A 23,380-nucleotide genomic window follows, 5' to 3' on the forward strand; every position below is an offset into this window, starting at 1 on the left:
GTTTCGATGAGATCCCCTCTCAATCTTCTAAACTCCCGTGAGTATAAGCCCAATCGACACAATCTCTCCTCGTACGTCATTCCTGCCATCCCAGGTATCAGCCTGGTGAATCTTCGCTGCACTCCCTCCATGGCAAGAACGTCCTTCCTCAGGTAAGGTGACCAAAACTGTACACAATACTCAAGGTGCGGTCTCACCAAGGCCCTGTACAACTGCAGCAAGACATCCTTGTTCTTATACTCGAACCCTCTTGCTATGAAGGCCAACATACCATTTGCCTTCTTAACCGCCTGCTGCACCTGCATGCTTACCTTCAGCGACTGGTGCGCAATAATACCCAGGTCTCTTTGAACTTCCCCTTCTCCCAATCTATTGCCATTCATATAATAATCTGCTATCCTGTTTTTGCCACCAAAGTGGATAACCTCACATTTATCCACATTATAGTGCATTTGCCATGTTTCTGCCCAATCACCCAACCTGTCCAAATCGTTTCACGACATCCTCCTCACAGCTTACCCTCCCACCCAGCTTTGTGTCATCTGCAAATTTGGCGATATTACATCCCATTCCCTCATCCAGATCATTAATATATATTGTGAACAGCTGGGGTCCTAGGACCGATCCTTGCGGTACCCCACTAGTCACTGCCTGCCACTCGGAAAATGACCCGTTTATTCCAACTCTTTGCTTTCTGTCCGCCAACCAGTTCTCTAACCAAGTCAATACCTTGCCCCCAATCCCATGTGCCTTGATTTTTCACGCTACTCTCTTATGTGGGACCTTATCGAAAGCCTTCTGAAAGTCCAAATACACCACATCCACTGGTTCTCCCTTATCTATTTTACCAGTTACATCCTCAAAAAATTCCAGTAGATTAGTCAAGCATGATTTACCTCTTGTAAATCCATGTTGACTTTGTCCAATCCTGTCACTGCTTTCCAAGTGCTCTGCTATTACATCTTCTATAATAGACTCTAGCATTTTCCCCACTACCGATGTCAGGCTTACCGGTCTATAATTCCCCGCTTTTTCTCTACCACCTTTTTTGAATAGTGGGGTAAGATTAGCGACCCTCCAATCCATGGGTACTGTGCCAGAGCCTATCGAGTTCTGGAAGATGACCAGCAATGCATCTACTACCTCTAGGGCCACTTCCTTAAGTACCCTGGGATGTAGACCATCAAGCCCTGGGGATTTATCGGCCTTCAATCCCATCAATTTTCCTAACATCATTTCCCTACAAATACTGATTTCTTTCAGTTCCTCCCTCACATTAGACCCTATGTTCCCCGGCATCTCTGGGAGGTTATTTGTGTCCTCCTTTGTGAAGACAGAACCAAAGTATGTATTTAGTTGGTCTGCCATTTCCTTGTTTCCCATTATAAATTCCCCTGATTCTGACTGTAAGGGACCTACGCTTGACTTCACCAATCTTTTTCTCTTCACATATCTATAAAAGCTTTTACAGTCAGTTTTTATGTTCCCTGATAGCTTACTCTCATATTCTATTTTCCCTTTCTTAATTAATCCCTTTGTCCTCCTTTGTTGACTCCTAAACTGCTCCCAATCCTCAGGATTATTGCTTTTTCTAGCCAATTTATATGTCCTCTCCTTGGATCTTATGCTATCCCTAATTTTCCTTGTTAGCCACGGTTGAGTCACCCTTTTTGATTTATTTTTATGCCTAACTGGGATGAACAAATTCTGTAGCTCATCCATTTGGTCTTTGAATGTTTGCCATTGCCTATCCACCGTCAACCCTTTGAGTGCCATTCCCCAATCAATCCTACCCAACTCGCTCCTCAGACCATCATAGTTTCCTTTATTTAAATTGAGGACCCTTGTCTCTGAGTCAACGACTTCATTCTCCATCTTAATGAAGAATTCGATCATATTATGATCGCTCCGACCCAAGGGGCCTCATACAACAAGATTGCTAATTAATCCTTTCTCGTTGCATAATACCCAGTCTAAGATGGCCTGATCTCTGGTTGGTTCCTCGACATATTGGTCCAGGAAACCATCCCGTACACACTCCAGGAATTCCTCCTCCACAGTATTGTTACTAATTTGGTTGGCCCAATCTATATGTAGATTAAAGTCACCCATGATGACTGCTGTGCCCTTATTGCACGCTTCTTTAATTTCCCTTTTAATGCCATCCCCAACCTCCGCCTTACTGTTTGGAGGTCTATATACCACTCCCACTAATGTTTTTGTCCCCTTAGTATTTCTCAATTCTACCCATACAGATTCCACATCATCAGAGCTAATATCCTTCATTACAATTGTATTTGTAAAGTCCGCGCCTCAATAATACACGGACTTCGGGAGAACAGTTTAACAGGTACTTTACTGAACAAGAGGCAGCTTGAAACTGAAACTACAGAAGCCTGCTAGGGCCTTTTATACAGGGGTGGTCACTGCCGGTACTGCAGTCTAAGACCAGTTATTCCCTTAAAGGTACATACACAACAATTCCTCCCCTTTTAGATAAACAGTACATAACATTCATTTAACAACTAAATAATAACTAATTACAATTACAATTTTCTCAGTAATATATACATCAACTGAAATAGTCATTTATAAGTTCAGTCTTTGAGGAGGCTTCCTGATCCGGACAGGATGGCGCCTTTCTCGAGTATCCTGTTCTGGCGGTGGAGTCAATTCTGGCTCATTGTCATTGGTTGGTTCATCAGCTTCCAATACCCCTGCTTCTGAGGTAGACGCAATCTGTACTTCGGGCTCATTACCAGGTGCACATGCTTGTGGTACAGGTTTGGCTTGTTCCTGTGACTCTAGAATCTGATCAGCATGGCATCTCACGATGCTCTCGCCAACGTCCACTGTGTACATTAGTGGTCCCTGCTGTGTGCATATCATGCCTGGCTGCCATTTTTCTGTTTGGTAGTCACGGGCCAAGACTGGTTGCCCTATCTTGAAGCTCCTGGTTGGCTTTTCATTTATGTGCTGGAACTGCTTATCCTCAACATCTCATCTTATGTTTGGTTTGAGCAAATCCAAGCGACATCTTAGTCTCCGGTTGAAAAACAGTATGGCTGGAGTTTGGTTGGTTACTGCATGTGTCGCATTCCGGTAAGCAAACAGGAAGTTATCCACCTTGTGTTGCAGTGGTATGTCATCATTATACATTGCCTTTATGGCCTTTTTAAAGGTCTGAACAAACCTCTCAGCCAATCTATTTGTGGCTGGATGATATGGGGCAGATGTGTAATGTTTCACCCCATTATTCTTCAGGATCCTCCGGAAATCCTCAGACACAAACTGTGGGCCATTGTCGGAACAGATCTGTTCTGGCAACCCATTCCTGGTGAAGATGGTCCTTAGGACTGCAATAGTTTTCTCCGTGGTGGTGGAGGACATTTGAAAGGCCTCTGGCCATTTCGAATGGGCGTCCACAGCGATTAGAAACATTGAGTCCATAAATGGACCAGCAAAATCAATGTGTACCCGTTGCCATGGAGATGAGGGCCACTCCCATGGATGTAGCGGGGCCTGTGGTGGAGCGTTTTGGACCTTCTGGCATCCTGTGCATCTCTTGGTCATATCCTCAATTTCTTTATCGATTCCCGGCCACCACACAAACGCCCTGGCTAGGCTCTTCATTTTTACCCCTCCCAGATGACCCTCGTGAAGCTCATTGAGTACTCTATCTCTCAACTTGGGTGGAATTACCACTCGGGATCCACACATCAAGGTTCCCCGGCACACTGACAGCTGTTCCCTCCTTGGTGAGAATGCTGGCAACAGTGAGTCGCCATATGCTGGCCATCCCTTCACTGTCAAATCATAGACCTGAGAGAGTGTCGGGTCATTTCGGGTTTCCTTCTCAATAATTGCGTTTGTAACAGGCATACATTTGACTATGGTTGCATGGAATATCTCCACCGGGTCCACTGCAGGTGCTTCTTCCGCCGTAGACAACAGTAGGTGTGACAGCCCATCAGTGTTTCCATGTTGTTTCGTACCTTTGTACTCTATGTCATACTGAAAAAGTGACCATCTTTGCAGCCGTTGCGCCATCATCACCGGAACGCCCTTCTTTGGGTTAAAAATTGAGACCAGGGGTTGATGATCAGTCAGTAGGGTGAATTTCCGCCCGTGCAGATAGTGATTGAACTTCTTCACCCCCCACACCAGGCTGAGGGCCTCCCTGTCAATCTGGGCATAGTTACGCTCGGCTGATGTTAGCGAGCGCGATGCAAAGGCTATTGGCCTCTCTGAACCGTCACGGAATTTGTGTGACAGCACCGCTCCAATGCCGTAAGGTGATGCATCACATGCCAACCGAATTGGTAGTGTTGGGTTGTAGTGGGCCAATACTTCTTCTGAAGTGATTTGGCATTCCTGAAAGGCATGCTTACACTCATCACTCCATTTCCATGTTACACCAGTTTGAAGGAGGGCGTTCAGTGGGTGCAGAATTGCAGATAAATTCGGCAAGAACTTATGGTAGTAGTTCACCAACCCGAGGAACGACCTCAGTTGCGACACATTTTCTGGTGCTGGAGCCTTGACTACAGCCTCAATCTTGTCCGACGACTTATGCAACCCTTCCTCATCAATCATGTGGCCACAATACGAGATTTGTCTCCTGAAGAACTCGCATTTGGGACAGTTGGCTCGTAGCCCATATTCCTGCAAACTCGTGAGCACCTGTTCCAGGTTGGCAAGGTGTTCATTGTCATTTTCGCCCGTAACCATGATGTCGTCCAAATAACACTGGGTCCCCAGGATCCCTTGCAGGACTTGTTCCATTGCCCTCTGCCACATAGCCGGGGCCGATGCTACCCCAAATACCAGTCAATTGAACTGGTAAAGGCCTTTGTGAGTGTTTATCGTGAGGCATTTCCAAGATGCTTCTTCCACCTCCATTTGTAGATACGCTTGAGCCAGGTCAATCTTTGTAAAATGTTTCCCTCCAGATAGTGAGGCGAAAATATCTTCTATCCGCGGAAGCGGATACTGTACTGTGTGCAGGACTGGGTTCACAGTCACATTGAAGTCCCCACAGATGCGAACCTTCCTTGGCTCCTCAGGCGTGCTGCTCAATGCTTTCTTCATTACAGGAACGATGGGTGTGGCCCACTCGCTCCAGTCCACCTTAGACAGCACCCCTGAACGCTCCAGACTCTCCAGTTCAGTACCACAGCTGGGCGTATCGCGTATGGCACCGCTCTGGCCTTGACAAATTTTGGGGTTGCGTTATCCTCAATCTTTATGGTTGCCTTTACTCCTTTTAGAGTCCCAAGTCCTTGTTGGAACACCTCTTCCGCGTCAGATGGAATTTGTGACAGACGTCCAGGTGCGACGTCATCATCTTTTTTGTCAGTCACAGTTAGTGCCAGAATGCAATGCCAATCCAATTGTAGTCTTCGGATCCATTCACATCCCAATAATGGTGGTCCTCCATCTCGTAGTATATACATGTATAGTTTCTGTGTTTCCTTTCCGTTATATTCAACTGGCACCCTTAATTTTCCTCTGGGCTAGACCTTTTGCCCCGTGTATGTCTTCAATACAATGGACGTGTCCTTTAAGGGTATGTGTGAGAATAGCCGCTCATAGTCTCATCAATTCATGACAGTTAGGGCTGATCCTGTGTCCAATTCCATCTTCACTGGGGACCCTGCTATCATGAGGGTGACCCAAATGGTTCAGTGATCTTCTTTTGCGATCACGTTGTGTAACTTTAAACAACTTAGTTGCCTGCTCCCGGAGTCCTTATCACTCTCCTGATCTTCTGAACTACTGTCTGTCAGTTTCTTTACTTTCCTGTACTGTTCCTTAGTAGTTCTTGTCATGTTGGTCTTCTTTCCCGACCTGCAGACTCTTGCTATATGTCCCATTTTCCCGCATTGCCTGCATATTTTGTCTTTAAACCAGCAGTCCTTCTGCTCATGGGTTGTTCTGCCGCAGCGATAGCACTTTTTGGCTCCATACGCCATTTCGTTAGCGCTGTATTCTTGTGGTTTCTGTTGTATTTCCACAGCTCCCCGTGCTGCTGCTTCGTAGGATACTGCCACGCTGAAAGCCTGTTCTAGCGTCAGGTCCTTTTTTGAAAGTAGTCGTTTCTGGGTTCCTTCACTCTGGAGCCCGCAGACAAACTTATCCCGTAAGGTGTCTGCCAGTCCTGCTCCGAACTGGCAGTGCTTCGATAACTTGCGTAGTTCCGTAAGATAGTCAGCATTGCTCTCGTCTTTGTGCTGGTTTCTTTTATGGAACTTGAATCTTTCTGCTGTCAGCAGTGGTGTAAGGCTTAGATGTTCCTGTAAGATATGAACAATCTCCTCAAAACTTTTCTCCATTGGTTTAGCTGGGGTAATTAAATTCCGCAATAGGCCGTACGTACTCGCACCCATCAGATTTAATAATACCGACGCCCTCTTTCCATCAGCCACCTCATTTGCCTTGCAGTACACTTTAATTCTTTCCACATACGTGGTCCAGTCTTCTACCTCATTGTCGAAAGCAGTGATACTGCCACTTTTCGGCATCTTGGGCGATTTAAAATGGCGCCTCCCGCGCTTTTGCTTCTTCCCCAATGGAATAAAATGGCGCCTCCCGCACTTTTGCTTCTTCCCCAACGGGATAAAATGGCACCTCGCGCGCTTTTGCTTTTTCCCCTTACTGCCACGCTGCTCCTAGCGTTCTACGGGATAATGGCGGCGACCCGCAGCTTCGGCGCATCTCGCTTTCCTTCCCCCCCGTTTAGTTTCTCTCCGCTGTCCTGTTCTCGAGCACCGACCGCGCCCTGTGCGCTCCACCCTCTCTCTCTTGTTTTCTTTTCCCGGTGACGCTGCGCGGCCCGATTTGTAGAGCCGCTCGATCGAGCTTGAGCCCGCCGCAGTCCGGGAGGGTCAGCGTGCTACCTGCTACCAGCACGATTCGCTGGAACCACAGTCTCTCCCGCAATTCTCCAAACACCGATGGATTCTTTGGGTGGTTGCCCTCAGTCGACGCCCATTGCTCAGACTACGACCTTCCAGGACCTTCCTTTCAGGCGAGATCCCCGTGAGATGATGCCACACTGCAGGTGAGTTCGAACTTACTCGTCGCCACTGTAAAGTCCGCGCCCCAATAATACACGGACTTCGGGAGAACAGTTTAACAGGTACTTTACTGAACAAGAGGCAGCTTGAAACTGCAACTACAGAAGCCTGCTAGGGCCTTTTATACAGGGGTGGTCACTGCCGGTACTGCAGTCTAAGACCAGTTATTCCCTTAAAGGTACATACACAACAGTATTAATCCCTTCTTTAACCAGTAATGCTACCCCACCTCCCTTTCCTTTCTGCCTATCTTTCCTGAATATCGAATACCCCTGGATGTTGAGTTCCCAGTCTTGGCCATCCTTGAGCCACGTTTCCGTAATCCCAACCAAATCATGTTCGTTTACCTCTATTTGCGCAGCCAATTCATCCACCTTATTACAAATGCTCCTCGCATTAAGACACAAAGCCTTCAGGCTTGTTTTTTTAACGCTCTTAGACCTATTAGAATTATTATTTACTGTGGCCACGTTTGATTTAAACCGTTGATTTCTCTGACTGCCACTTTTGTTTTTCTCCTTCCTATCTTTTGCTTTTCTCCCTGTTTTCCTTTCCTCTGTCTCCCTGCTCAGGTTCCCAACCCCCTGCCATTTTAGTTTAAACCCCCCCCGAACAGCGCTAGCAAACCTCCCCGCAAGGATATTTGTCCCGCCCTGGTTCAGGTGCAACCCGTCTGACTTGTACAAGTCCCACCTTCCCCAGAAGCAGGCCCAGTGATCCAGGAAACTAAAGCCCTCCCTCCTGCACCAACTCATTAGCCACACATTCATTTGCTCTATCCTCCTATTCCTATACTCACTAGCATGTGGCGCCAGGAGTAATCCAGAGATTACAACCTTTGAGGTCCTACTCTTTAATCTGCTACCTAGCTCCCTAAATTCTTGCTGCAGGACCTCATCCCTCTTCCTACCTATGTCGTTGGTCCCAATGTGAACCACGACCTCTGCCTGTTCACCCTCCTCCTTCAGAATGCCCTGCAGCTGTTCAGTGACATCCTTGACCCTGGCACCAGGGAGGCAACAAACCATCCTGGAGTCACGTCTACGGCCACAGAAACACCTATCTGTTCCCCTTACGATAGAATCCCCTACCACTATTGCTCTCCCACTCTTTTTCCTCCCTTCCTGAGCAGCAGCAACACCCCTGGTGCTGGGAAGTTGGCTGCTGCTGCCTTCCCCTGGTGAGTCATCCCCCTCAACAGTAACCAAACTGGTATACCTGTTTGACAGGGGGATGGCCACAAGGGTCCCCTGTACTACCTGCCTGCTTCTATTGCTCCGCCTGTTGGTCACCCATTTCCCTTCTGCCTGTGCAGCCCTACCCTGCGGCGTGACCAGCTCATCAAACGTGTAATCCACGACCCTCTCAGCATTGTGAATGCTCCACAACCCATCCATCCGCAGCTCCAGCGCCTCCATACAGCCCGTTAGTAGCTGCAGCTGGATGCATTTCTGGCACACATGGTCGTCAGGGACACTGGCAGCGTCCCTGAATTCCCACATAGAGCAAGAGGAGCATAACACGGGGCTGGGCTCTCCTGGCATGACTTACCCCTTTAATTAATTTAAATTAATTCAATACCACCAGTTAAAGATATACTCTAGGGCGCTTATTTACCAACTGTCCCCACTACACCACAGAGACCCAAGAAAATATAAACCGCAGAATTTAAGCTTGTAATGAAAAGGAGAAAGAAATACTCACCAACCAATCACTTACCTGCTTCCTGGTGATGTCACACTTGGATTACTTCCTACCTCTCTCCCCTGCTGTTGAATTGGTCGGGCCTCGCCTCGCTCCTCCTTTTAAAGTCGCCACGCTGCTCGTACCTCGTACCTCACGGGCAGTGTGAGCTGAGCATGCGCGGACTTTGGCAGCAGCCGCTGACACATCAGGTGAGAGAGCTCAGGGAGCGGGTTCATGAACCCCGGGGAGTGGGCATATATTATCAACATTTTATTTTCTGTATTTGATAAATCATTGCTAACTGAAATATTGAGTTGCATGTAATCAAGGAAAGGGAAATCATTTGAGTTGTTTCTTTGAAGGGACAACTATAACCAAATTAGTAACAATACTGTGGAGGAGGAATTCCTGGAGTGTATACGGGATGGTTTCCTGGGCCAATATGTAGAGGAACCAACTAGAGATCAGGCCATCTTAGACTGGGCATTATGTAATGAGAAAGGATTAATTAGCAATCTTGTTGTGCGAGGCCCCTTGGGTCAGAGCAATCACAATATGATAGAATTCTTCATTAAGATGGAGAGTGAAATAGTTGACTCAGAGACTAGGGTCCTGAATTTAATTAAAGGAAACTACGATGGTCTGAGGTGCGAGTTGGGTAGGGTTGATTGGGGAATGTCACTCAAAAGGTTAACGGTGGACAGGCAATGGCAAACTACAGAATTTGTTCATCCCCGTTTGGCATAAAAATAAATCAAAAAAGGTGACTCAACCGTAGCTAACAAGGCAAATTAGGGATAGCATAAGATCCAAGGAGAAGACATATAAATTGGCAAGAAAAAGCAGTAAACCTGAGGATTGGGAGCAGTTTAGGATTCAACAAAGGAGGATAAAGGGATTAATTAAGAGGGGGGAAATAGAGTATGAGAGTAAGCTTGCAGGGAACATAAAAACTGAGTGTAAAAGCTTTTATCGATATGTGAAGAGAAAAAGATTGGTAAAGCCAAACTTAGGTCCCTTGCAGTCAGAATCAGGGGAATTTATAATGGGGAACAAGGAAATGGCTGACCAATTAAATACATACTTTGGTTCTGTCTTCACAAAGGAGGACACAAATAACCTCCCAGAGATGTCGGGGAACATAGGGTCTGATGAAAGGGAGGAACTGAAAGGAATCAGTATTTGTAGGGAAATGGTGTTAGGGAAATTGATGGGATTGAAGGCCGATAAATCCCCAGGGCCTGATAATCTACATCCTAGGGTACTTAAGGAAGTGGCCCTGGAAATAGTAGATGCATTGCTGATCATCTTCCAACATCCGATGGAATCTGGAACAGTACCCATGAATTGGAGGGTAGCTAATGTTACCCCACGATTCAAAAAAGGTGGTAGAGAGAAAACGGGGAATTGCAGACCGGTAAGCCTGACATCGGTAGTGGGGAAAATGCTAGAGTCCATTATAAAAGATGTAATAGCAGAGCACTTGGAAAACAGTGACAGGATCGGACAAAGTCAACATGGATTAACAAAAGGTTAATCATGCTTGACTAAGCTACTGGAATTTTTTGAGGATGTAACTGGTAAAATAGATAAGGGAGAACCAGTGGATGTGGTGTATTTGGACTTTCAAAAGGTTTTCGATAAGGTCCCGCATAAGAGATTAGTGTGTAAAGTTAAGGCACATGGGATTGGGAGCAAGGTATTGACTTGGATAGAGAACTGGTTGGCAGACAGAAAGCAAAGAGTTGGAATAGAAACATAGAAGATAGGAGCAGGAGTAGGCCATTCGGCCCCTCGAGCCTGCTCCGCCATTCAATGCGATCATGGCTGATCATCCAAATTCAGTACCCAGTCCCTGCTTTCTCCCCATACCCCTTGATCCCTTTAACCTTAAGAAATATATTCAACTCCTTCTTGAATTTATTTAATGTATTGGCCTCTACTTCCTTCTGTGGTAGAGAATTCCACAGGTTCACCACTCTCTGGGTGAAGAAATTCCTCCTAATTTCTGTCCTAAATGGCCTACCACTTATCCTTAGACTGTGACCACTGGTTCTGGACTCCCCGACCATCGGAAACATCCTTCCAGCATCTAGTCTGTCCAGTCCTGTCAAAATTTTATAAGTTTCAATGAGATTCCCTCTCATTCTTCTAAACTCCAGCGAGTACAAGCCCAATCAACCCAACCTCTCCTCATACGCCATTCCTGCCATCCCAGGTATCAGCCTGGTTAATCTTCACTGAATTCCTTCCTTGGCAAGAACATCCTTCCTCAGATAAGGCGACCAAAACTGCACACAATACTCAAGGTGCGGTCTCACCAAGGCCCTGTATAACTGCAGCAAGACATCCTTGTTCCTGTACTCAAACCCTCTCGCTATGAAGGCCAACATGCCATTTGCCTTCTTAACCACCTGCTGCACTTGCATGCTTACCTTCAGCGACTGGTGCACAAGGACACCCAGGTCTCGTTGCACTTCCCCTTCTCCCAATCTATTGCCATTCAGATAATAATCTGCCTTCCTGTTTTTGCCACCAAAGTGGATAACCTCGCATTTATCCACGTTATATTGCATCTGCCATGCTTTTGCCCATTCACCCAACCTGTCCAAATCATCCTGGAGTTTCTCGGCATCCTCCTCACAGCACACACGCCCACCCAGCTTTGTGTCGTCTGCAAATTTGGAGATATTACATCTAGTTCCCTTGTCTAGATCATTAATATATATTCTGAATAGCTGGGGCCCAAGGACCGATCCCTGCGGTACCCCACTAGTCACTGCCTGCCACTCAGAAAAAGACCCATTTATTCCAACTCTTTGCTTTCTATCTGCCAACCAGTTCTCTATCCAAGTCAATACCTTGCCCCCAATCCCATGTGCCTTAACTTTACACGCTAATCTCTTATGCGGGACCTTATCGAAAGCCTTCTGAAAGTCCAAATACACCAAATCCACTGGTTCTCCCTTATCTATTTTACCAGTTACATCCTCAAAAAATTCCAGTAGATTAGTCAAGCACAATTTACCTTTTGTAAATCCATGTTGACTTTGTCCGATCCTGTCACTGTTTTCCAAGTGCTCTGCTATTACATCTTTTATAATGGACTCTAGCATTTTCCCCACTACCGATGTCAGGCTTACCGGTCTGTAATTCCCTGTTTTCTCTCTACCACCTTTTTTGAATAGTGGGGTAACATTAGCTACCCTCCAATCCATGGGTACTGTTCCAGATTCCATCGAATGCTGGAAGATGATCAGCAAAGCATCTACTATTTCTAGGGCCACTTCCTTAAGTACCCTAGGATGTAGATTATCAGGCCCAGAATAAATGGGTCTTTTTCTGAGTGGCAGGCAGTGACTATTGGGGTACCACAGGGATCGGTCCTTGGACCCCAGCTATTCACAATATATATTAATGATCTAGACAAGGGAACTAGATGTAATATCTCCAAGTTTGCAGACGACACAAAGCTGGGTGGGCGTGTGTGCTGTGAGGAGGATGCTGAGAAACTCCAGTAAGATTTCGACAGGTTGGGTGATTGGGCAGAAGCATGGCAGATGCAATATAATGTGGATAAATGTGAGGTTATCCACTTTGGTGGCAAAAACAGGAAGGCAGATTATTATCTGAATGGCAAAAATTGGGAGAAGGGGAAGTGCAACGAGACCTGAGTGTCCTTGTGCACCAGTCGCGGAAGGTAAGCATGCAGGTGCAGCAGGCGGTTAAGAAGACAAATGGTATGTTGGCCTTCGTAGCGAGAGGGATCGAGTACAGGAACAAGGATGTCTTGCTGCAGTTGCACAGGGCCTTGTTGAGGCCACATCTTGAGTATTGTGTGCAATTTTGGTCGCCTTATCTGAGGAAAGATGTTCTTGCCATGGAGGGAGTGCAGCGAAGATTCACCAGGCTGATACCTGGGAAGGCAGAAATGACGTATGAGGAGAGATTGGGTCGATTGGGCTTATACTCGCTGGAGTTTAGAAGAATGAGAGGGGATCTCATTGAAATTTACAAAATTTTGACAAGACTGGACAGACTAGATGCTGGAAGAATGTTCCCGATGGTCGGGGAGTCCAGAACCAGGGGTCACTGTCTAAGGATAAGAGGTAAGCCATTTAGGACAGAGTTGAGGAGGAATTTCTTCACTCAGAGAGTGGTGAACCTGTGGAATTCTCTACCACAGAAGGCAGTGGAGGCCAATTCATTAAATATATTCAAGAAGGAGTTGGATATATTTCTTAAAGCTAAAGGGATCAAGGGATATGGGGAGAAGGCAGGGACAGGGTACTGAATTTGGATGATCAGCCATGATCTGATTGAATGGCGGAGCAGGCTCGAGGGGCCGAATGGCCGACTCCTGCTCCTATCTTCTATGTTTCTATGTTACTGTGACATGTCAGTCTTTTTGAAAGTGCTGTACTACAAAGTATTGATACTTTTACAAAAATAGAATGCTTATGTTTTGTGTTCTTTTGGACTCTTTCTGGGCTTTTGAATAATTTATATTTGAGCCCAAGAAGCTTCTTGGCTGATTGTTGGATTCATGTTGCTTTAGATGTACTATATTACAGAAAGGAAAAATGATTAAAAGATCAGTATGTTTCAACTTGGCTGTAAATAAAGTTTGTCATACATAAAAAAAATAAACCCCGGGGGGACGCGGGACGCTCACACCCCGAGTGCAGCCCCAGGCCCCATTATTAAAAGACTCAACATTATCCGCTTCACACACAGCCGGGTGGGCCTCAGGCCCCGAACAAGAGCCTCCGGGCCGGGCGTTTGCTCCGAGCGGGGCGGCAGCTGCGGGGCTTTCTCCCGGTGACAGGCCTGGGTTAATGGCCGCCATCTTGAGAGACTCAGGGGGCAGCAGGGCGCATGCGTGGCCCCCTTGGCCAGGAACCAGGAGGAGAGAATCTTGTCAATTTCTATCCTGGGCTCATAGTGATGGCTTTTGTAAACTCCTTTTACAGGCTGTGAGAAGGGCAGCATTTACACACCACAAACTCAGACCAACCATCACATCGAGATCTGACAGAGTCATTGCATTCATCAGGACCTGAATATCATCGGCCTTTGAATGTGGAAGGAGAAATGTTTGTCTGTTCTGTCTGTGGGAAAAGATTTCAAACATCAGTGTGACTGGAAAAGCACCGAGACACACACACCCGAGTGAGAGTGTTCTAGTGCACTGACTGTGGAAAGAGCCTTAACCAGTTACACAGCCTGAAAAAACATCACACCGTTCACAGCGGGGAGAAACCGTACATGTGTTCTGTGTGTGGACGAGGCTTCAACTGATCATCCAACCTGGACAGACACAAGGACACCCACACCATGGAGAAACTGTGGAAATGTGGGGACTGTGGGAAGGGATTCCATTACCCGTCCCAGCTGGAAACTCATCAACGCAGTCACACTGGGGAGAGACTGTTCACTTGCTCCGTGTGTGGGAAGAGATTCACTCGCTTGTGCATTCTGCAGACACATCAGTGAGTTCACACTGACGAGAGACCATTCAGCTGCACTCACTGTGGGAAGAGGTTCAAGCAGTCATCCAACCTCATTCCGCACCAGCGAGTTCACACTGGGGAGAGGGCGTTCACCTGCACCGTGTGTGGGAAGGGGTTCGCTCGGTCATCCCATCTGCTAACACACCAGCAAGTTCACACTGTGGAGAGCCCATTCACCTGCTCAATATGTGGGAAGGGATTTAATCAGTCATCCAAACTGCTGACACACCAGAGAGTTCACACTGGGGAGAGGTCGTTCACCTGCTCTGTGTGTGAGAAGGGATTTGATCGATCATCTAACCTGCTGACACACCAGCGAATTCACACGGAGGAGAGGCCGTTCACCTGCTCCGTGTGTGGGAAGGGATTTAATCAATCATCCAACCTGCTGACACGCCAACGAATTCACACTGGGGAGAGGCCGTTCACCTGCTCCGTGTGTGAGAAGGGATTTAATCGTTCATCCAACCTGCTGAGACACCAGCAAGTTCACATGTGACTGCAGGGGTTGGATTCTGCTCTTAATCACCTCCAGGACTGAACCATGTTCATTCTGACAGTTGGGGTTTGTTTCTGCTGATGTTAATAACCCCTATAACTGGGCTGGAGTTTAATATTCTGGATATATAGCTGATTGACTTGTCGGGGCTGCAATGTTCATTTAAGAACCGCTGTCTGATCTTTCCCCTTAATTTCTGATGAGAGTCCCTGAATTATTTTACAGTAAAATTATGAACTTTTACTTCAATCCTAAATTGATCTTTGGTACAAAATCTACAATTCAGTGTCTGAAAGGTCCCACTGATTAACATCTCCAATTAGAAAGTGCTGATTAATCCTCACTGACAATTCTTACTGACTTGCACATTACACACAGTGGCACCTCCATTATCCACCAGAAAGAAGGGGAATGGGAATTGGTGGAGAATCGAGAGTCCCCAAATGTTGCCCCTCCCGTCTGGTACAGCAATCCGCTCGGCACGGGAATGGAGACAAGTCCAGTTATAGTGACGGGATGAGTTAAAGGTATTTACTCAGACGGGTGGAAGGTGGGAAGTGGTGTTCCACGGGGATCAGTGCTGGGACCACTGTTGTTCACCAATTACATGAGTGATTTGGACTCGGGAATCAGAAGTACAATTTCAAAATTTGCTGATGACACTAAATTGGGGGATGTAGTTAATACTGAGGAAGACTGTGATAACATCCTTGTAGAATTATTCAGTTGTGTTCAGTAAATAGCAGCATCTTTTAATTTGCTTTGACTGATAGTTACGTGAAAAACAGTATTCATTAACAGCTCCCAATTTCAGAATTGTCAGATTCAAACTCAACTTCTTCCAAGTACAATCTAACATTTCAAAAATTGTAATGTATGTAGGTGAGATATTAGGACTGTTGTCTAACACAATCCAAACACAGTGACACACAGACAGATGGGCAGGTGTAGCTTCACAGTGAATCCTTTCAAGCCTCACTAAAAAGTGGCAGACTGGCAATCCATTGTTCACTAATGGAGTTGTGATCTTTGTAAATTAATAAAGGAAATGCATGGGAATGTGTCAAAGAGTTGATTAACAGAGTGGGGCATCATCTCCCTTTGATTTCTATTTCTGACACCAGGCAACAGAAAAAGGTCATTACAACACGACATAAACAGACTCTTCAGGTGTGAGACATCAGACTTCAGAACAACACGTCTGCCAGCTCTGGCCACAAACCTCAGTACAGTCAACCTTTCAGCAGCTGCAGCCCGGATTAAATAACTAGTAGTTTAACATGTCTAGTAGAGCTTTTGTATCAAAATAGAAGAAATGTATTTGTGACACACACACAATTAATAATTAAATCACAATGTGCGGGTTAGGTTGATTGGCCATGATAAAAAAATTGGCCCTTAGTGTTAGGGGGGATTAAATACATGGGGTTACGGGGATAGGGCTTGGGTGGGATGGCTGTCGGTGTAGGGACCGGGTGCTAGGGTTTGGATGATCAGCCATGATCTCGTTGAATGGCGGAGCAGGCTCGAAGGGCCGAATGGCCTACTCCTGCTCCTATCTTCTATGTTTCTATGTTTCTAACTCGGGTTCAGGCCTGTCATTGTGAGGGAAACAAGGCCTCATTTATTGGTGTGTCCCACCCGAGCGGCTGTTAATGGCTTTAATAAACTGGCAGCAAGGTTGTTTTAAAGGTGGAAAGTGGTGAAAAACGCCACCAGCGATGCCTCAAAACTCACGGACAGAGAAATCCACTTCATCAGCGTCCCTGCCACAGGACTCAATATCCACCCCCTCCACCACTGGTGCACTGTGTCTGCAGTATGTACGGTCTACAAGATGACCACGGTCAGGCCCTGTGGAGTCAAAGGTCAGGTAAGAGAATGGATGGAATTTTCACAACAAACTTCCCTTAACTCCAACCCTCTGATTTCTGTTTTGTAGCCATCTTTCCATCCATTCTGCTGCCTGATCCTTCACTCCACACGGCCTGACCTGGGTCATCTTCTAGATCTTACAGACTGTTTATGGATAGCAAGCTGGTTACAAAACAGGAAACAGAGATTAGGGGTTGGGAGTAGCGACTCAGATGGGCAAAAGGTGGGAAGTGGTGTACCACAGGGATCGGTGCTGGGACCACTGTTGTTCACTATTTACATAAACAATTTGGACTTGGGAATCGAATAAAAAAATTTGTCGATGACACCAAATTGGGAGGTAGAGTTAATTAATAGGATTACACAGGATATACGGCACAGAAAGAGGCCATTCGGCCCAACCAGTCCATGCCGGTGTTTATGCTCCACACGAGCCTTCTCCCGTCTTTCCTCATCTAAATCTATCACCATAGCCCTCTATTCCCTTCTCCCTCATCTGCTTGTCCAGCCTCCCCTTAAATGCATCGATACTATTTGCTTCAACCAGTCCCTGTGGTAGTGAGTTCCACATTCTCACCACTCTCTGGGTAAAGAAGTTTCTTCTGAATTCCCTGTTGGATTTCTTGGTGACTATCTTATATTGATGGCCTTTAGTTATGCTCTTCCCCACAAGTGGAAACATTCTCTCTGTATCCACTCTATGAAAACCTTTCATGATTTTAAAGACCTCTATTAGGTCATCCCTCAGCCTTCTTTTTTCAAGAGAAAAGAGGCCCAGCCTGTTCATCCTTTCCTGATATGTATACCCTCGCATTTCTGGTATCATCCTTGTAAATCTTCTCTGCACCCTCTCCAGTGCCTCTATATCCTTTTTATAATATGGTGACCAGAACTGTACGCAGTACTCCAAGTGTGGCCTGGCCAAGGTTCGATACAGGTTTAGCATAACTTCCCTACTTTTCAATTCTATCACTCTAGAAATAAACCCTAGTGCTTGGTTTGCTTTTTTTATGGCCTTGTTAACCTGTGTCGATACTTTTAATGATTTGTCTATTTGTACTCCGAGATCCCTTTGTTCCTCTACCCCACCTAGACTCGCAACCTCCCAGTGATGAGTGACCTCACTATTCTTCCGACCAAAATGTAATACCTCACATTTATCTGTGTTGAACTTCATTTGTCAATTATCTACCCATTCTGCAAGTTCATTAATGTCCTCTGTAATTTGTTGCAGTCCTCCTCAGTATTGGCTATGCCCCACAAGTTGGTGTCATCCGCAAATTTAGAAATTGTGTTTTTGATTCCAAAGTCTTAATCGTTAATATAAATTGTGACCAGCAGTGGTCCCAGCACTGATCCTTGTGGAACACCACTACCCACCTTCTGCCACTGTGAATAGCGACCCTTTACCCCGACTCTCTGCTTTCTGTCCTGAAGCCAGCCAGCAATCCATTCTGCTGCTTGTCCCCTGACTCCGCATTCTCTGACCTTGTTCATCATTAATACTGAGGAAGACTGTTACAAAATACAAGAGGACATTATCAAGCTTGCAGAATGGGAGGGTAATTAGCAAATGAATTTTAAGATAAGTGGTGCATTTTGGTAGGAATAATAAGGAGGCCACATACTACTTGGAAAATAAGAGTCTAAATGGGGTAGAGGAGCAAAGGGATCTCGGGGTCCAGATACACAAATCACTAAAAGTAGCGACGCAGGTTAATGAGGCCATAACAGGAGCAAACAATGGACTGGGGATCATTTCTAGAGGGATAGAATTAAAAAGCAGAAAAGTTATGTTAAACTTGTATTGAACCTTGGTTAGACCACACTTGGAGTACAGTGCACAGTTCTGGTCTCCATATTATAAAAAGGATATAGAGGCACTGGAGAATGTGGAAAAAGGCTTTGCAAGGATGATCCTAGAACTGAGATGATATACTTATCAGGAAAGGCTGAACAGGCTGGGGCTCTTTTCTCTAGAATAAAGAGAAGGCCGATGGGTGACCTGATCGAGGTCTTTAAGATGATGAAAAGGTTATATCGGGTGGACCTGGAGAAAATGTTTCCACTTGTGGGGAGTCCAAAACTACAGGTCATAAATATAACACAGTCTCTAATAAATCCAATGGGGAATTCAGGAGAAACTTCTTTACCCAAAGAGAGATAAGAATGTGGAACGTGCTACCACAAGGAGTGGTTGAGGTGAATAACACAGATACATTCATGGGGAAGGTAGATAAGCACATGAGGGAGAAAGGAATAGAAGGATATGCTAATAGGGTTAGATGAAGAGTGGTGGGAGGAGACTCGTGTGGAGCAGAAACACCGCCATTGACCAGTTGGGCCGAATGGCCTGTTCCTGTGCTGTAGACTCTGTAATTCTATGTAACTCTGTGTAACTATGTCTTCTGACTCCTGACGTAGCTGGAAAAGCTTTTACTATTATTACCACAATTATACACCATCTTCCAAAAGATCTCTGAGCCTCTCTAATGGCTGCTTTTGACTCCCTCAATTGTGGGTGATATTTGTCCCTATTCTCCTATAAACTGAACTCACCTTGACCTGAACTGGGTTCAATGTAAGACAGTTCGGGGAGTCAGGCATCATTCACCCCGAGACCTACGTTGGCCGGTAAAACCCCAGACGGTTCCTCAGTAAGGATTCCTCTGGTTCCTCACCATATATTTGTCAGAATACTGAAGCCCAGCTTCCTTACACTTCACTCCCGGAGGCCTCACTCCCTGAGCCTACAACCTTCAGCAGGGTCAGTGGTGGAGTTCCACAGCGGGAGTGATCCCAGAGTAACTGTCAGGATCGCACCCCTGTGGATGTTCCAGGTTGTGTATCTTTAGTTATCCTGGTGTCTAACACACACATCAATAAAACAGGGAATTCCCAGAAACACGCTTCAGGTCCTTCTTTATCTGGAGATCAAATGTCTGTTGTATAATTGTACCAGCAGTTAACAGGCTCCTGTGAACTCTTCTGTCTGCTATTTTAATGTAGGCTTTAACCAATTTATTTTAAACGGGTTTATTTTAAATGAGTTAATGCCTGCCTTAAAATGGTAGACTCAGGACTGTCACACAAACACGTTAACTCTTCATAGAATAATTACCACAGTCATTTTTAGTCTAGAAACTTAAACCTGCCGTTTCACTTTCAGTCGGGAACTGATCGCAGTTTGACACCAATCTCTGATTTGACGGCACGTTTCCAGCATTCACCGTTGTTCTTCCTGACTCTAAACACAGTTGTAAAGGAGCCTTCTGTTCTGTGCCTAGGAGCTCTGAACCATGGAAGAGAGCGGCTGGGACACATTTCTTACAGGCCTCAAGATTAACCCACACGGCGACTTTGCTGTCAGTGAAGAGCGACGAGAAAGACCAAAGTGCCGTTTGCCCCTCTCAGTGTGGCCCTGAGGGACTGTGTCCAGGCTGAAGTTCTGTTCCCACCGTACGATCCTCCCCCAGATTGTCCTTTCTCATAGAGTCATAGAGTTATACAGCACAGAAAGAGGCCCTTCGGCCCATCGTGTCCGCGCCGGCCATCAAGCCCTATCTATTCTAATCCCATTTTCCAGCTCTTGGTCCGTAGCCTTGTATGCTATGGCATTTCAAGTGCTCATCTAAATGCTTCTTGAATGTTGTGAGGGTTCCTGCCTCTACCACCCTTTCAGGCAGTGAGTTCCAGATTCCAACCACCCTCTGGGTGAAAAAGATTTTCCTCAAATCCCCTCTAAACCTCCTGCCCCTCACCTTGAAACTATGTCCCCTGGTTATTGACCCCTCTACTAAGGGGAAAAGTTCCTTTCTATCTACCCTATCTATGCCCCTCATACTTTTGTACACCTCAATCAGGTCCCCGCTCAGCCTTCTCTGCTCTAAGGAAAACAACCCCAGCCTGTCCAATCTCTCTTCATAGCTGAAGCGCTGCAGCCCAAGTAACATCCTGGTGAATCTCCTCTGCACTCTCTCTAATGCAATCACATCCTTCCTATAGTGTGACAATCAGAACTGCACACAGTATTCCAGCTGTGGCCTAACTAGTGTTTTGCACAGCTCCATCCTAACCTCCCTGCTCTTATATTCTATGCCTCGGCTAATGAAGGCAAGTATCCCATATGCCTTCTTAACCACCTTATCTACCTGCCCTGCTGACTTCAGGGATCTATGTACATGCATACCAAGGTCCCTCTGATCCTCTGTCCTTCCTAGGGTCCTACCATTCATTGTGTATTCCCTTGCCTTGTTAGTCCTCCCAAAATGCATCACCTCACACGTTTCAGGGTTAACTTCCATTTGCCACTGTTCTGCCCATCTGACCAACCCATCTATATTGTCCTGTAGCCTGAGGCTTCCCTCCTCGCTATTTACCACTCCACCAATTTTCGTGTCATCTGCAAACTTACTGATCATACCTCCTACATTCATATCTAAGTCATTAATGTACACTACAAACAGCAAGGGACCCAGAACCGATCCCTGCAGTACACCACTGGACACAGGCTTCCAGTCACAAAAACAACCTTCGACCATCACCCTCTGCCTCCTGCCACTGAGCCAATTTCGGATCCAATGTGCCAAATTGCCCTGGATCCCATGGGCTCTTGCCTTCTTGACCAGTCTCCCATGTGGGATTTTGTCAAAAGCCTTACTGAAGTCCATGTAGACTACATCAACTGCACTACCCTCATCCACACACCTAGTCACCCCCTCGAAAAATTCAATCAAATTGGTTAGACATGATCTCCCCTGACAAAGCCATGCTGACTATCCTTGATTAATCCTTGCCTCTCCAAGTGGAGACTAATTCTGTCCCTCAGAATTTTATACAATAATTTCCCTACCACTGATGTTAGGCTCACTGGCCTGTAATTCCCTGGTTAACCCTACTACCCTTCTTGAATAATGATACTACGTTAGCTATCCTCCAGTCCTCTGGCACCTCCCCTGTGGCCAGAGAGGTTCTGAAAATTTGTGTCAGAGCCCCTGCAATCTCCTCCCTTGCCTCACAGAGCAACCTGGGATACATCTCATCTGGGCCTGGGTATTTAACCACTTTTAAGCCCCCTAAAACTGCTAGTACCTCCTCCCTCTCAATGCTAATTTGTTCAAGTAAATCACAATTCCCCTGCCTGATTTCTATGCCTACATCATCCTTCTCCATAGTGAACACAGGTGCAAAATATTCATTTAAAACCTCACCTACATCTTCTGGCTCTACACACAGATTGCCACTTTGGTCCCTAATGGGCCCTACTCTTTCCCTGGTTATCCTCTTGCCATTAATATACTTATAAAACACCTTGGGATTTTTCTTTATTTTGCCCACCAGTGTTTTTTCATGCCCCCTCTTCGCTCTCCTAATTTCTTTTTTAAGTACCCCCCTGCACTTTCTATACTCCTCTAGGGCTTCCACTGTTTTTAGTCCTTTGTATCTGCCAAAAGCCTCCCTTTTTTTCCTAATCCATTCTTGTATATCCCTTGACATCCAGGGTTCCCTGGGCTTGCTGGTCCCACCCTTGACCTTTACAGGAACATGTTGGCATTGTACTCTCTCTATTTCCTTTCTGAATGACTCCCACTGCTCTGATGTGGATTTTCCGACAAGTAGCTGATCCCAGTCCACTTTGGCCAGACCCTGCCTTATCATATTAAAATCAGCCTTCCCCCAATTTAGAACCTTTATTTCCGGTCACTGTCACCAAAATGCTCTCCTACTGACACTTCTATGTAGTAGTGAGCTCCAGCCAGGTGATGCTAAACACTCAGGTGAGAAGACAAAAATCTACAAAAATGCATTGAAAACAAAGCTGATTTATTTGACACATATCCAGAATATTCAGCTCCAGCCCAGTTACAGGGTTATTAACTTCAGCAGAAACAAAACCCAACTGTCAGAATGAACAAGGTTCCGTCTTGGATGGGATTAACAGCAGCAACAACAGCAGAATCCAACCCCTGCAGTCACTTGTGAACTGGCTGGTGTCTCAGCAGGTTGGATGACCGATTGAATCCCTCCCCGCCCACGGAGCAGGTGAACGGCCTCTCCCCAGTGTGAACTGGCTGGTGTATCAGCAGGGTGGATGAACGAGTGAATCCCTTCCCACACACAGAGCAGGTGAACGGCCAATCCCCAGTGGGAGTATGTTGGTGTTGCATCAGTTTCCTTTTGCTTTTAAAGCTCTTCTCACAGTCAGAACATTTAAAAGGTCTTTCATTAGTGTGAACAAGCTGATGATCAGTGAGGTGGGATGAGCGAGTGAATCTCTTCCCACTCATGAAGCAGGTGAACGGTCTCTCCCCAGTGTGAGTGCGCTGGTGTACAGTGAGTTTAGATGACTGCCTGAACCCAGTCCCGCAGTGAGAGCACCTGAATGGCCTCTCATCAGTGTGAACACATTGATGGCACATCAGTTCCCCAGAACTTTTATAGCACTTCCCACAGTCCGGGCATTTAAAAGATCTCTCCTTAGTGTGAACTCGCTGGTGTATCAGCAGGTTGGATGAATTAGTGAATCCCTTCCCACACTTGGAGCAGGTGAACGGCCTCTCCCCGGTGTGAGTGTGTTGGTGTCTCAGCAGACCACTTGCACTTTTAAAGCTCAGCTCAGACTTAGAACATTTAAAAGGTCTCTTATCAGAGTGAACAAGCTGGCGTTGCCGCAGGGTGGATGACTGAGTGAATCTCTTCCCACACACGGAGCAGGTGAACGGCCGCTT

At 46.2% G+C, this 23,380-nt stretch overlaps 1 pseudogene; it reads left to right on the forward strand.

Annotated features, from left to right (window-relative positions):
* Nucleotides 1–23,380, forward strand: part of LOC147118767 (uncharacterized) — a 166,371-nt pseudogene that overhangs the window by 1,967 nt on the left and 141,024 nt on the right.

Source organism: Somniosus microcephalus, chromosome 4 (assembly GCF_052327205.1).
Source record: "Somniosus microcephalus isolate GS21.2 chromosome 4, FLI_Smic_1.0, whole genome shotgun sequence".
In the NCBI taxonomy this organism is placed as follows: Eukaryota; Metazoa; Chordata; class Chondrichthyes; order Squaliformes; family Somniosidae; genus Somniosus; species Somniosus microcephalus.